General features: G+C 38.3%; 1 non-coding gene across 1 annotated transcript; it reads left to right on the forward strand.

Moving 5' to 3' along the window:
* Positions 1-13,627: 13,627 nt before the first annotated feature.
* On the forward strand, positions 13,628-13,731 carry LOC121029063 (U6 spliceosomal RNA). Its single transcript, XR_005789569.1, has one exon. It is a non-coding gene; the product is annotated as a U6 spliceosomal RNA (small nuclear RNA).
* The last annotated feature ends 1,914 nt before the right edge of the window (positions 13,732-15,645 follow it).

The following is a 15,645-nucleotide window of genomic DNA, read 5'->3' on the forward strand; positions in this document are numbered from 1 at the left end:
CTAATGCATTAGTTTAAGCCTTAATTCTATCTCTCTTGGATTCAGAAATTCTGGAAGGCAGGCTAAAAATAAGCTTTATGAAAAGTGTCCCCAAGTTATTTCAGTGCATGTGGTCAGGGTGGCATTTTGAGAAATCTTGGGTCATTGAGGATGTAGAGAGAGAAAGCAATGATTCTGTCCTCTAGAAGGATCTAACTTGTATGCATAAAGACATAATCATTATAACAAACATTAAATCCAAGGTTATGAACAAGTGTCATAGATATTCACAGGATGGAAAGATTATTGTAGGGATCAGTTAAAATTATGGAATAAGAAATGGGAAAGGTCAGAAAAGCACGCAAAGAACAGAGAACTGATTAAAGTATAAACTGCCCTAAATGAATGAATAAACCAGTGTGGCAACTTAACGTGAGGAGGAGGCATTCACAAGACACTTCTGAAAAAGGGGGTGCCCCTATTGAGTTCTGAATGCTTAAATTAGACAAAGTATTTTAAAACAAAGATTGTATGGGCGCCTAGATGGCTCAGTCGGTTAAGCGTCCGACCTCAGCTAGGGTCATGATCTCATGGTTTGTGGGTTCGAGCCCTGCGTTGGTCTCTGGGCTGGTAGCTCAGAGCCTGGAGCCTGCTTCAGATTCTGTGTCTCCCTCTCTTTCTGCCACTCCCTGCTCTTGCTCAGTCTCTATCTCTCAAAGATAAATAAACATTCATAAAATTCATAACGTAATTAAAAAAAGAAAGACACTTCTGAAAATGCAGGCTGTCTGGGTGTCTGTCAGAAGTAGACACAGAGACCCCACCTAAGGAGTCATGGTTCCTGATCTCAAGGAGTTAACAGTTCAAGTGGAGAAGCAGTGACGCCAGCAGTCGTTACACTACACTATTGAAAATTCAGTAGCAAATATATGATCAATCTTGCTAATCACTAAGCTGAAGAGGTACCAACTAACTCTGTCTGAAGGAGAAAGCTAGGTTTCAATGAGGAGTCAAAATTTCTGGTGGGGAGACAAATGAAACATAAAGACCATGAGAAGCAAAATAACAACAATAATCAAGGAGCATTAATGGAGAAGTTCACAATGATGTCAAAGAACAATATAACTTTTATACCAAAATGTGATCTATAGGTAGAAGGCTTAGGCCAAAGAATCTATGAAGAAAACATTTTGATTTTAATATGTATTTTAGTTGCAAAGTATCATTTCACACTCAGTCTCTCTCTCTCTCTCTCTCTGTCTGTCTGGTCAATAAGACTAGGTAGTTCATACTTGACATAGTCACCGTTTTTAGGGCTTTTAGTGGTATAGGGTGGAAAGATCAATAAAAGGTCCATTGTCCAGACAAATGTTCAAAACCTTACGGTGGTTATCCACTGATGATGAGTTCAAGGTTAAATGTGAATTTTTAAAAGTTTAACTGACTTTCCATGCAACTTTTGTAGTAGAAATACCCTTTATCTTTGGCCTAATTTCCAAAGATGAGCCTTCTCTAAGTGTCTCCTTCCAACTTCCCTCCCTTCCTCTTGTGTTTTTTGAAATATTTCAAATATACACCTACAGCATCACTCCCCAGTTTAATCAACTCTGAACATTTGCCACATTTGCATTCGTATAGCTGGGCTTACATAACATCTTAAAGATACAGTAGAACTAAAAGTTTCTTTTATATGCCTCTCCAAGGCTGTCCCCTTGGCTCTTCTTCAGATTTGCTCACTATTCTGGTGTACAACTTTGATGGTTTCCATTCCCCCAAAGTTTCTATATGTTAGGTAGTTATAAAAAAAAAAAGTACTAACTATACTATGTTTACATTTTTGGTATTTAGATCTATTAATTTTAATTTAAATATTAAATTTCTAGTATTTATAACTATATTTAAATTTGTAGTATACATATAACTCTGAATACATTTTTACTTAAAGCCATGGTTTAGGGGTTATTCATATTGAATTATACAACACTAGCTTGTTAATTTTAACTGTTCTGTATTATTCCACTGGGTGACTATGCCACAAATTATTAATCCATTTTCCTGAGGAAGAACATTGGTTTTGTTTCTAATTGTGAGTTATGACAGATAATATTGCAGTGAGTATTCCTAGAGGTGTGTCCTATGCACCTGTGTGACATTTTTGGGAGGACAGTGGTTTCAGCAATGGTTGGAGATTGCAATCCCCCTCATCCTCATCTGAGCCTCACCCTTAGAGATTCTTACTCATTTGTGCTGGGCCACTGATCAGGTACTAGTATTAAAGATAAAACAAACAAAAAGCTCCCGAGGCCATTAGAGTGTAGAATTAATAACTGAAAATCCAGGGGCGCCTGGGTGGCACAGTCAGTTAAGCGTCCGACTTCAACCAGGTCACGATCTCGCGGTCCGTGCGTTCGAGCCCCGCGTCGGGCTCTGGGCTGATGGCTCAGACCCTGGAGCCTGTTTCTGATTCTGTGTCTCCCTCTCTCTCTGCCCCTCCCCCGTTCATGCTCTGTCTCTCTCTGTCCCAAAAATAAATAAACGTTGAAAAAAAAAATTAAAAAAAAAATAACTGAAAATCCATTCTAAACTAAGAGTGTGGTTCCTGGGTCCTGGAACCATATGCATCTTTTCAGATTTGTTGTATTATTGACAGTTGGTTCTCCCTTTAACAATATGTGTGTGTTCCAGTTGAGCTACACCCTCACCAGTGCTTGTATTTGTCTCTATTTTTGTTTAGGTGTGAATTGAATTAGTTGAAAGGGAATACCACATGATTTTTAATTTTGTAGTTCTTAGATTACTAGTGAGATGAGTTTTATTTTATTATACATTTAAATTTCCACTATTGCGAACTTAACGTTTGTTTGTTGTGCTCATTTTTCAATTGGATTTTTAATTTTCTTGGTGCTTACTCAAATTGAGTTTTTAATATCATCCAAATATTGTTTTTTATTAATTACACGTGTTACTGATATTTTCCTCATGTATGTGACTTTTTTCACTTTGTTTATGGTCAATTTTCTTAAACAAAAATATTTTATTTTGATGTAGTTAATTTCACTTATGATTTTCATTATGGCTTATGTTATTTGTGACTTATTTTAGAAATTCTTCCCTATTCTGAGGTGATAAAACACATTGTCTTACAATTCTTCTAAAAGCGTGAAATTTTAACTTTTTCCATTTGGATTCTTAATCCACGTGAATTTATATTTGTGTATGTTAGAAGAATATTATAGTGACTAAAGTTCAAATGGAGAACAAACACTAGCTAAGTAGGCTGGCTTCCAATGAATTACTACTGGTATAGGGACTACTGGAGGAGAAGCAGATTGCAAAGTAAGTTGTGCTGTATAGCGTTGGTTAGCAAGGTTTGGGATACATCTGTCTTGGCTAGGGCTGCCAAAACAAAATACAATAGATTGGGTGGCTCAAACAACAAAAACTTAGTGTCTCACAGTTATGCAGGTTAGAAGTCCAAGGTACAGGTGTCAGCAGGTTTGGATTCTTCTGAGGTCTTTCTCCATGGCTTGTAGATGGCTTCTTTCTCACTGTGTCATCAACCTCGGTGTGCGCACCTTTGATGTCTCTTTGTTCTTCGAATTTTCTTCTTATAAAAATACCTGTCAAATTGGATTGGGGCCCACCCTAACAGCCTCATTTTAACTTAATCCCCTCTTTAAAGGCCCTGTCCCCCAATGCAGTCACATTCTGAGGTACTGGGGATTGGGCTTCAACATATAAACTTGTGGACGAGGGAGTCATGTTTCAGTCCCAGACAGGATATATTGAGTTTGCTTTACCCATGGAATTAGGCAACCATCCTGGTAACTATAGGCTCTCAGAGAGTAGAAGCAGAAATTGCCAGGTTTCTGGAGAATTTGATCTGGAATTGAAACAGTTCCACTTCTGCTTCATTCCATTGGTCAGGTAAATCACAGGGCCAGCATAAATTCTAGCAGAAAGGAAAGAGATGCCACCTAGAAGAACAGAGAGAATTCTCTGGCCATGAATGCAGACACTTTACTGTAGACACTGAGAAAGTGGTCACAGATGTAAGATGAGAACAGAGAGCTCATTCTCAGATTCCAAGGAAGGACAGTGATTTGAGAGGCAAGCAATTCAAAGCTGTAAACATAGCAGAATGATGAAACAGGGAATGAAACAGAGGGAAGCCTCTGGATTTGGCCGAACTATGAGATTTTGGGGCCACAGAAGGTCAGGAATTGGCATTTAAGGATTTAAATGCAGTAGAAACAGAAGGACTAAAACAGTGGGCAAAGAGCTCAGCTTCATACTATTAAGTAAATTGAAAGGAAGAAGAGAGGAAGTAGAAGATGCAAGGAAACAGGCTTCTCTGAGTAGTATGGAAATGAAAATAGGGGGTAATTATAGATAACTCCTTCTCAGGGACACATACAAAAGTTGCTGCAAGACCCGGGACCTGCCTTTCATTCAGATTGTATTTGTTGAGACCTCTTTCCTAAGATGATGTGACTATCATATGAGATAAGGGCTGGCCGCATTTTGGAAGATACTGAGAGGCAATTTCTCCACTGAAGATTTCTTGCACTAAATAGAAGATAACTTGCACACAGAGCTTATGTTCTTGTGGTGTCTTTTGGTTGGGTTGATTGCTTTCAGATGGGGAACTCAGCTCACCAAATCTTACAGGAGTGTCTGTCTCTGGCAGGGAACAGTAAACTAGTGTTCATGAGGCAAATAGGACCTGCTGCCTATCATTGTAAATAAATTTTATTTGAACATAGCCACACTTGTTGGTTTATGTATTGTCTGTGGCTTCCCTGCTATATTGGCAGAGTTGACTAGTTGAGACAGAGACTGTACAACTCAGAACACCTAAACATTTATTATCTTGCCCTTTTCAGAAAAAGGTTTTCAAGCCCTGATCTATATAATTTTGAGAACTCGCTCTAAAGCTTTGTCATTTAGCAAGCAGCTAAGGAACCCTATGGTGATGAATTAGGAAAAAGCCTTGGCAATTGCCAAGCCACTGCTGAAGGTCTTAGAGACTATGTAGGAGAAGAAAAGTCAGTCTAAATGGCAGTCCCCCGCTGGGCTGCCAGATTCATCAAATAAAAATACAGAATACGCCAGTTACAATTGAATATTAGGTTAAAAATAATTTAAAAAGTTTTTTTTTAATGTTTACTTATTTTTGAGACAGAGAGAGACAGAGCATGAATGGGGGAGGGTCAGAGAGAGGGAGACACAGAATCTGAAGCAGGCTCCAGGCTCCAAGCTGTCAGCACAGAGCCCGATGCAGGGCTCTAACTCAAGGTGTGTGAGATCATGACCTGAGCCGAAGTCGGATGCTTAACCGACTGAGTCACCCAGGCGCCCCCGCCCCCCAAAAATAATTTTTAAGTATAAAGATGCCTCAGGCAATATATTGGATATATTTATACTAAAAAGCCCGATTGTTTATCTGATACTAAATGTTAACTGGATGTCTCATATATTCTCTGGCCACCCTAATAGCAAGGCAAAAGAGTAATGCTTAAGAGTGGATTCTGAATACAGACTGCCTGAGTTCAAATTTGCCTACATTGCTCCCTAGCTTAGTGGCTTTTATTTATTTATTTGGGGGGGGGGGGGGAGAGGGAGGGAGAGAGACAGAGAGAAAGAGAGAGGGAGAGACCATAAGGGGGGCTGCAGAGAGAAAGAAAGAGAGAATCCTAAACAGGTTCCAGGCTCAGCATGGAGCCTGACACAGGGCTGGATCTCACAACCATGAGACTGTGACCTGAGCTGAAATCAGGGGTCAGGTGTTTAACCCACTGAACCACCCAGGCGTCCCCTGAGTGACTCTTACTAAGATATTTAGCTCTTTATGCCTCAGACTCCTCACTTGTAATATGAAAATAATAATAGTTTTGACCTCAAAGGATTAAGTGAGCTCACATATTCAAAGCATTTAGCATAGTGCCTGTCACAACATACGTCTCCTTACATGTTGACTCTTCTTAATCATGCAGCAAAACAAATCAGAATGGGAAAAGAACTTTGAATCTTGCTGGATACAAATGCTGTGAAATGCCTAAACAGAGGTGGTGCTCAGAGAGACAGGTATCAAAGCAGAAATAGATGGATTTGGTGGCATCTGTTGAGAAGAAATTGGCATGGACTACAGTGTCTCCTTGAAAGGTGCACTTAAAAATTTTTTTTCAACGTTTTTTTATTTATTTTTGGGACAGAGAGAGACAGAGCATGAACAGGGGAGGGGCAGAGAGAGAGGGAGACACAGAATCGGAAACAGGCTCCAGGCTCTGAGCCATCAGCCCAGAGCCCGACGCGGGGCTCGAACCCACGGACCGCCAGATCGTGACCTGGCTGAAGTCGGACGCTTAACCAACTGCGCCACCCAGGTGCCCCGAAAGGTGCACTTTTAAAAACCACACAGCTGATCTCAGATGCAGAGTCCCTTATTCTTAAAGTGTCCTGGGATCCCAGAGTGACATTATCATTTCAAATCACAAAGAAGAAGTCATACAGTTGTTGCATAACAAGAAATGAGGTAGAACACTTTTTCTTAGTCAACAAAAATCTTAGGCAGCATTACTTTCTCTTATTGGAATGGTCCCAACTATTTACCATCATGGATCTTATTTCAAAGGAGACTCATTTTTTTTTTAAGTTTTATCTTATTTATTTTGAGAAACAGTGAGAGAGAGCATGTGAGCAGAGGAGAGGCAGAGATGGAGAGAGAGAATCCCAAGCAAGCTCCATGCTCAGTGCAGAGCCTGATACAAGGCTCAGACCCACAAAGCCATGAGATCATGATCTAAGCTGGAATTCAGAGTTGGATGCTTCACCGACTGAGCCACACAGGAGCACCCAAAAGGACTATTTCTTAAATTCCTTGAAATGGAATGTGCTCTAGAAAAGCAAAACGATTCGTGGTTATATTCCTGAGTCAAATAATATCTACTAACAAAGGAGTTTTTAGTTTTATTTTTAATTAAAAAAACCTTTTTTTAATGTTTATTTTTGAGAGAGAGAGAGACAGCACATGAGCTGGGAAGGGGAAGAGAGAGAGGGAGACACAGAATCCGGAGCAGCTCCAGGCTTTGAACTGTCAGCACAGAGTCTGATGTGTGGGGCTCAAACCCACAGACCACAAGATCATGACCTGAGACAAAGTCACACTCAACCGACTGAGCCACCCAGGCACCCCCAAAGGAGTTTTTGTAATTGCAAAAATTAGCTTCTGTTTTATACTTACCACTGATTTGTCATAATGCCTTTAAATCTAGGGCCTGATGGGATAATTCAGAAAGTGACAGAGACGTGGAAGCTGAGACTAAAAGTAACCTTGCCCCAAACAGTGAAGCTCATTTTGGAACATGGTGAGATTTTTCTTTTGGTTGCTGTGACAGACAAGATCATGTTTTAAAAAGGTCTTGCTTTGTTAGGGTGCAAAACAGACCTAGTTCAAAAGGTGTTTTTAAGTATAGCTCTTTTTTTCTAGGATTACAACTTAGGTTCTCCTGTAAGCCAAGGATTTTATTTAAAATCGTTATCAAAAATTAGTTGTTTCCTTATCAGGTATCTACCTTTAACCCCCATTCATCTTTCTAATACTATGTTAGTCCCATGAATAGAGCTCATTGTACAATGTTGTCTGTACCTTTGCTATTTCAACAGGAGTCATAAATAATACTATCTAGTGACCAGTTGTTGGGAATAGAGGTGCCGACTTAGACTTGGTATGGATTCCTTGTGCTTAAGCCAATCTAAGACGTTGATTTGTGCTCTGACAATAACAAATGAACTTATGGAAATACTGGGGGGGGGGTGTGCAATAGATACACCGAATGAATGGTCCAGGAATAATGCAGCACACTTTAAATTACAGACCATTTCAGAAATGATGATGAGGGAAAATATTTTATAGATATTTTTCCAGGGGATTCATTAGGGGTTTTAAGTGATCAGGAGTTTAGATTTATGTGCTACTGAGTCAGTACCAATAAATTATCCATCCATCCATCCATAAGGGAGGAATAAAGTAAATGAATAATATGAAAAATATTGTAGGGAATGCAAAATCGTGCAAAGATATAATATGTCTCCAAGCCAACACAATTTGGTTTGATACATGATCCTTTTATTTTACAGTTTTAAAATGCATCTCACAGGCAAAACCATTCTTTACTTCTCTCCTTGGGGAAATATGCAAAGACATGCAGTTCCACACAGGTCTGCCCCACTGGAAGGTTTTTATTTCAATGCTATCAACTTCTATTCTCTCCAATCATTTTTCTTTTATTCTCAGTATCCATTGTTTCCAGTAATTCACTTGAGCGATCTGAGCACCGCTGAGAGCAGCTGTGAGAAACCTCTCTGCCTGCCTACTTTGTTGAGAAAGGCTTTGTGTGAGGGAGGTTCTTTCTGAGTCTATAGACAATTAATAAATAAAGAGACTGAAATTAAATTATCATTATCTCAAAATCACACTGATAAGAAAATACAGTTCTATTTTTTGCTGTACAGAGACGATTTTAAATTGTATCTGCCAACATTGATCCCCACGACTTTGTGTGGTAATGGTGTTTACTCTTGTCCAAACTGGAGGAGCACAGATGGGTCATCAGGGCAAGATTCCTTCCATACTAACCACCTACCTTCTCCTCGGCCAGTATCCTGTGGTGACCTTACTTTAAATTTCTTCATCAAGGGTTGCTCTATCGTGTAGTAATATGGTAAATACAAGAAATGTGTGTAAGTTCATGGGGGAAAAAAAACCCACCAAGTTGTATGGTTCATTTGGTTGTCTAAGCAGTTACATCTGAAATGTATTAATGACATCTCTTCGATTGCTATTATCTTGATCATGATGGTTAGTATTATAATCCTATCATTGATGATAATATTTTATTACTTTTAAAGCTCTAAGTATATGAAATCACGGCTATAGATTTACTTAATCCAGTTATCCTAAATAAGTCAAATCTCCTTTTTTTTTTTAATTTAATCAGGGTGAGCAGATCAGTCTGATTATTCATAAATAGGCAAACTAACCTATGCCTTGTCATTCTCTTGCTCTTGGAATACCATTCAGTTGGTTTCAGCTGACCAATGTCAAAATCATTGCAAAACATAGTGACCTAAGATCTTTTTTTCTTATCAGTTATGTGTGTAAATTATTTTAGACTAAACAGTAGGCCTCTGGTTTTGTGAGGTTGGAAGGGATTCTGTGTATTACGCAGTATATCACTTAACAGTTTGTGAGAATGGCTTTGTTTCATGGAAGTTGTCAAAGTACCTACTAGTCTAGGATTATTTTATATCCAGTAACTGCTTTAGCCAGTTGGATCAATAATTACTGATATCAAAATTGAAATCACTGATGTCATTACTGGTGTAATAATAATAATAACAGCTCTCTTTTTCTTTTTTTAAATGTTTTGTAACTAGAATGTGCTAGGCTGCAGGATAACTTCTTTTTTCAACACTATACTAATTCATTTGGGGAACTGGCTCTCTTAGACACCTTGCCTACAGATGGCTCTTTTAGAGAGTATATAACATGCAGTTCAGAGTGGTGAACACAGTGTGTCACAGAAATAATATTATAATGATTCATTCACATAACCAGAACTCTTAGAAACATCTTTTACACAGTTGTCCTTAGAGAGTATATGATATGCCAGGCTAACTTAAAAAAAAAAAAAAAGATCTTAATTATTTTAACAACTCTGCAAGTTGATAGAATTATTACCATTGTGTTGATGAGCAAATTGAGACACAGGAAGGTTAAATATCTCAGAGAAAACCAATCTTACTTCCACTCCTAGAAATATTGGCTTTTTCACCTTCCCACTAAAAATAACTAGAAACCCTGGGTGTTATATATCAAACAATATAAGAAGTCTTTGTATGGTAGAGAGAAGAAGGAAGAGCACTGTCAACTTTGAAATCCAAGAACCACCATGGTGGTGAGTGTCCTGAATTTTTTGTTGGCTGATACATCCAGATAGCAATGAAGATGTAGGCAACTGGTAAATGCCAACAGGCACAGACAAAAATTGCCCAAATAAAAACCTGTGTTTGCAAGTCAGAGGACCAAGAAAGGGGCAGCCTACAAGTTAGAAAAATTTTACACAATAGCTAATCTACTACATTTGAACACCACAGGAAAAACAAAATGAAACAAACAAAAAGCATGGCCCTCCTCCACTCATGCTAGTAAAGGCCTATTTGAGAAGCCTAGATCTCAACCTTTGTCCGGCTGTAATGGAGTGCTTCCACTTTCACACTAAGGTTAGTGTCAGAGAATGCTGACTGGTGAGACAGACTTTCATCTCCATGTGGTAACAAAGAGACAGCCTTTCTCTTACCATGGGGGTGGTGTGAGAGAAGGCCCAGTGGAGAGTCAGGACTTATACCACCACACTGCAATAATAAGGCCCTGTGGTGACAGTGAAGGCCATATGGGGAACAGTTGATGAGGCCTTTCTATCTGTTCCAGCCAGGGAGGTTGGTGGACACCCTGTGGGAGCTAGAATTCTTATTCCCACCCAATAGTAATGAGGAATCCTCCCCCTGACTGTCAACAGAGGCCAAATGGGGAATCCAGACTTCTACTCCCTTGGGCAGTAATGAAGTGGTAACTCATATATCCTACCATGATTTCTACAAAGTTGTATCTTCCACATTTTTTGGCTTTTAAATTTAGGAGTTACAGGATGGTGTGTACCATATACTTGAAACAATGCTGTCTAAATCAGGGTATGGTTACCCTGGGGTATGTATGAAATGATTTATTGGGATGTCAAATTAAAATATTAGAGCTTCTATTAATACTTGGTTATCTCATCCTTTTAAATGACTGTTTATATTTAAATTAAATATGATATTTATAATAGTACATGTATATCATTAATATATAAAAACACATACACTGGGGATGTACGCTCAGGGTTTTTTTGGGTGTTTTTTTTTTTTTTTTTTTTTTTTTTTTACTGATTGGATACATCATATCTGGGGAAAAGCATTTTAAACAATATTTAAAATGTTTTCTGACCTGAGGATTGAACCCTGTAAAAATGGGTTGATGTCTTGAGAACAGGTACTCAGAAGAGTGGTCAAAAGGAAGATTTGGGAGGTTCGGGAGATAAATGTTTTTGTGTTTGATTACTCTGACTGGATATAGGGACATACCTAGATAATCATATACTTTCCCCTATATAATGTCATAGTTCCAACAGACTTTAAAATATAATTACTTTAAGCCCTCAGGTAGAGAAGAACAACACAGGCATGTTGAGAATTTGCCTATCCGAGGTTAAGTCAGGCAGGTTGAGGTGTTAGGGAGCAGGATTGGACAGGGTTTGCTGTAGTCTCTAAAGTAGACATCTAACAGGATATGATATACCATATAATAGCGCTTCTAAAACTCTGGCAGTTTGATTGATTCAATCAATACATAATATCTCTGAGCCTCGAGGGAATCACACTTGAATGAAATTTAATCAGTGCTATTAACTCATCCAAAGAAGGAATGGCTCTGATGGAGAAAAGTGGAAAGCCTAGAAAATTGAGACTGACAATGTGAAGATCTGCTTGATTTTTTAGTAACTGCTCCATTAAGGGAGATTCTAGATTTGGGAGATAAAGACACACTTGTTAGTTTAGCTTTATTAAAAACTGAATGTATGAAACACTACCACTACCCTACTTCCTTGGATCTTCCATTTCATACTTACCAAGCAACTTTGTGCTGAAAAAATATGGGTTCTTAAATATCTTGCTAACTAACAGCTCAAAATATTTGATTACTACTGTGTGTCAGACACCGTTCTGGGTGCTTTATATGTATTAGTTCAATTAATTTTTATAATAGCACTCTGGAGTGGAAACTGTTATTGGCCCCATTGTACAAATAAAGGAACTTGGTTCCACAGAGGCTAAGAAACATGCTCAATTGTTAAATTGTTAGTAAGCGGCAGAGCTGGGATTCATTCCAGCGGCAGAGCTGGAATGGTCAGAACTTCAAGTCTGAGTTCTTAATCATTCTGAAACATGGACTTGTTGAATCTGGAACAAGGGAAGCCTTGGAAAGGAATGTAGGTACTTAATTACTGAAATAATGTGACTGCTGTGGTAAATTAATGAATGGTCATTGAGCTGTTTGATCAGAAGTACATAGATCAGTCTTATGTAAAGTTAGTTAGCAGGGCTTCATCGTGGAGAGACTGCACTCTGTAGTTTACTAAGGACTCCTGGTTTTTGGACTCCAAGGGAATTACCAGTATAAGCCTCTGGTGAGTTAATCACCAGGATCATCCCTTCAGCAATCCAGCCTCTCCACTAGGGAGCTTCATTAAAAATTCTGATGCAGGGCACCCGGGTGGCTTACTCAGTTGTATGTCCAACTCTTGACTCTTGGTTTCTGCTCAGGTCATGATCTCACGGTTGTGGAATCAAGCCCCACAACTGTGCTGTGTGCTGCTAGCACATGCTCTCGATTAAAATAAGTAAATAAACTTAAAAAAAATGCTGATGCAAGTGTGTCCTATAAGTATGGCTTCTATAGGAGATAATTTGGGATTTTTCAAAGACTTCAGTGCAGTCTTCTTTTATGTGAACTCCTATGTCTCCTCGTTCATTGTGACTTCTCCAATCTGATTTACTGTTTCTGAGAACTCTTTATCTCCTAAATTGATAAAGTTATTCATAGAGTAATATTGTAAAGAACAGCTGTAGGGTTTTTTTTGTTGTTGTTATGCTTTGTCCATTTGTAGGACTCAAAAATATTTTGAAAAGTAAAGTTGATTATTTAGTAAACTCCCAGTTGTGTTGGGCCAGTTCTTCTTTCTAGGAAATGACTCCTGAGAGTTGGCTTGTGTCAATTCTTACAAGGCAGAAACATCTGTTAAACTATTTTCTTCTTGGCATTTACAAAAATAGCTTTAAAGTTGTCTTTATTGTAGTTTTAAAAGTAGCATATTTTCATTTTAGTCTCTTCTTTCTCCAAAACTGCTGTCAGGCGATCCAGCACCAGGGACTAAAACCGTGCTTTTTGTAGCTCTCTGGGCTTCCTTCTGTCTGAGATGATCATCTGAGGGCCTGGGCTCATCCATAGGCACATCTATTAAAACAACTAAATCTAACTAATCGGGGCTGAAACCTCACTAGTTTCCCTCACTTCCATGTAGCCCTCCATGTATCCTCTTTAACACTTACCTAGAAAGTTCTCACATTGAACACAGCTCAGTCCGGCAAGCTTTCCTTGATACTTGCTCCTGTCTATGTATTTTTAATAATTTCTTTCCTAACTATTCTGGTAATTGACATTGGCCTTCCTATACTGCCTTATCATTGAGACCAAGAAAGCTGCTCTCCTAGTTCTGGCTACTTCCACTAATTGCTTTTGGGCGCCAAAGTGACTGCTTTTCTGTCTGTTGTATTATTAAAGGATTAATTTCCCACTGCCTTCCTGTACCCAACACAGTTGACACAGTGGGATTTTTTCTTTTTTTAAAGAGTGAAGGGTAAAAATACATTCATACCTAAAAGTTTCTAATTCTAAAAAAAATAGTGAAGAAAAGAAGGAAGATGGAGGGAAGAAGAAATCAATCAGTTGATATCAGAAATTAAACTGTTTTCCAAATGATGCTGTCTTGTGCTCACTTTGGCAGTACGTATACTAAAATTGGAACGATACAGAGATTAGCATAGCCCCCGTGCAAGGATGACCTATAAGTTTAGGAAGCGTTTCAAATGTTTCTCTCTCTTCTCTATATAATATATTGAAAGGCTAGTTACTATTTCCTATCAAGGAGAATAGAAATAATTAAATTAATAATAATCTGTTTCGTTTTCAAATTGATTTTTATTGATGGATAATTATAAGATGTAATATATTGATAATAATAGAGTGGTTCTGGAGGTATTGACCATATCTGTACTAATGTGACAAAGAAATAAAATATAACCATAGAGACTAAAACATTTATATAGAGACAACAGGGGCTTAAATTAGTGGTGGCATCTTAGTTGAAATAAATGGCAAGCCTCAATGTTAGAAGGTTCGCCTGACCGTAATTTATGAATTTGTTGTTTGGTTCCTTTTGTTGCATCATGATTTTATATGAAATTGCAGATAGAAAGGTAGAGTAATATTGGCTTATAGTATCACTTTTTTTGTCCAGAAGCTGGAGGCAATTTTAGGATAATAAAAACTTCATCTTTATACTTCAAGTGGGCAAGATGAGGATGGGTAGAATTTTTTTTTCTTTTTCTAGAAATGAGTAAAGTAGAACTACTCTGTGGGTTTCCAAAGTCTGAATACCACTGTTGGAAATTTCTATTCTTTAAAACATAATTTTCATTATTAAAAATTGCTATGATTTGAAAGCCCAAGTGTGGCAAAAAAGAATATAGTTGGTGACAGAAAATTTATTAAGGCACGTATGATGGCAAATGTGTAGGAGACAGGTTTATAGGAACTGAGAGAGTTAAAGGTCAGGTTGCTGAAGAGTTCTCTACATTCATTCTTCAGCTCTTGGATTCATTGCAACATAAAATAAGTCTTCAAAGTTTGCTCCCTTCCTTGTACCCTGTTGACCTTCCAGGGACTTCTAAAGTGATGTTAAATCCAGATCTACCTTCTCAGGGCAACAGTCTCATCCAGAAATTGGCTTTCTCCCATTTGTTCTCTAAAGAGCAAAAATCCTTATTTATTTTAAATGCAGCTGTTAAGGGCTACTGGTCCCATTGTAAATTTTCTGGTAAATTTACGTGGAGTCTATTTCATAGAGATCCATGTTGTCTTATGAGGAACACGTTCCTAACACAAATGATTCACTATCTAGTGCTGAAATGTCAGACATCTGTTGCAGATTGATGGGAAAACTTGGGAATGTGAGAGCTTTGGGCATTTTAAATCAAACAAATAACCTCCTGGGACTTACTTTAGGCATGCTTCCTAAACTGACCATCTGAAACTGTATACTGGTTGTAGAAAATGATACTGAGCTGAATCAGATTCAGGACTGCGGAAAGTTATCACGTTAATAATTCAAAGTGAATCGTGCCTCCTGTTACTTACGTCCCTATATAGTATTCTTCTGTGGTCACTATGGGCTTGTTCATGTGTCTTGATTTGGCCAGTGGTTGGTCAACAATTAGGAATACAAATATGAACGTGTGCTTGCACATGGGGTTTCTCTCTTGAATCCCAGGTTGCCCAAGACAGTCTGCTTTATAAGCCAGGTAGAGGAAAACCAAGGCACTCTGTTCATTACCACCAGCCAATTGCCAGCATGTGGCCCTATGGGGTCAGCCAGCCTCCAGCTGACTTGCCAACTGATTGCATCTGCATGAATAAGTCAAATCAACATTGCATGAAGGAAAGACAACCTTCTCCAGTTGAGTTTTGCCTAAATTACCTGTCCAAACATTTGTAAAAAGATAAATCGTTCTTGCTTTAAACCAGTAAGTTACGGAGTGGTTTGTTTCTCAGCTCTTAGATAACCAATATTTATCTGCTAGAAGCTGTATTGGCAATTTACCCCAAACTGGGTAACTTCTTCTCATTATCCGTAGAAAGATGGGTAAATTACATTCTCTGAGAATCAGTTGGCTAATAAAAAAAAAAAAAAGTAATAATATTAGTATCTTTCTGTGTGTGTGTGTGTA

The sequence above is a fragment of the Herpailurus yagouaroundi genome, unplaced genomic scaffold (genome assembly GCF_014898765.1).
Source record: "Herpailurus yagouaroundi ecotype Mexico unplaced genomic scaffold, PumYag 100, whole genome shotgun sequence".
In the NCBI taxonomy this organism is placed as follows: domain Eukaryota; kingdom Metazoa; phylum Chordata; class Mammalia; order Carnivora; family Felidae; genus Herpailurus; species Herpailurus yagouaroundi.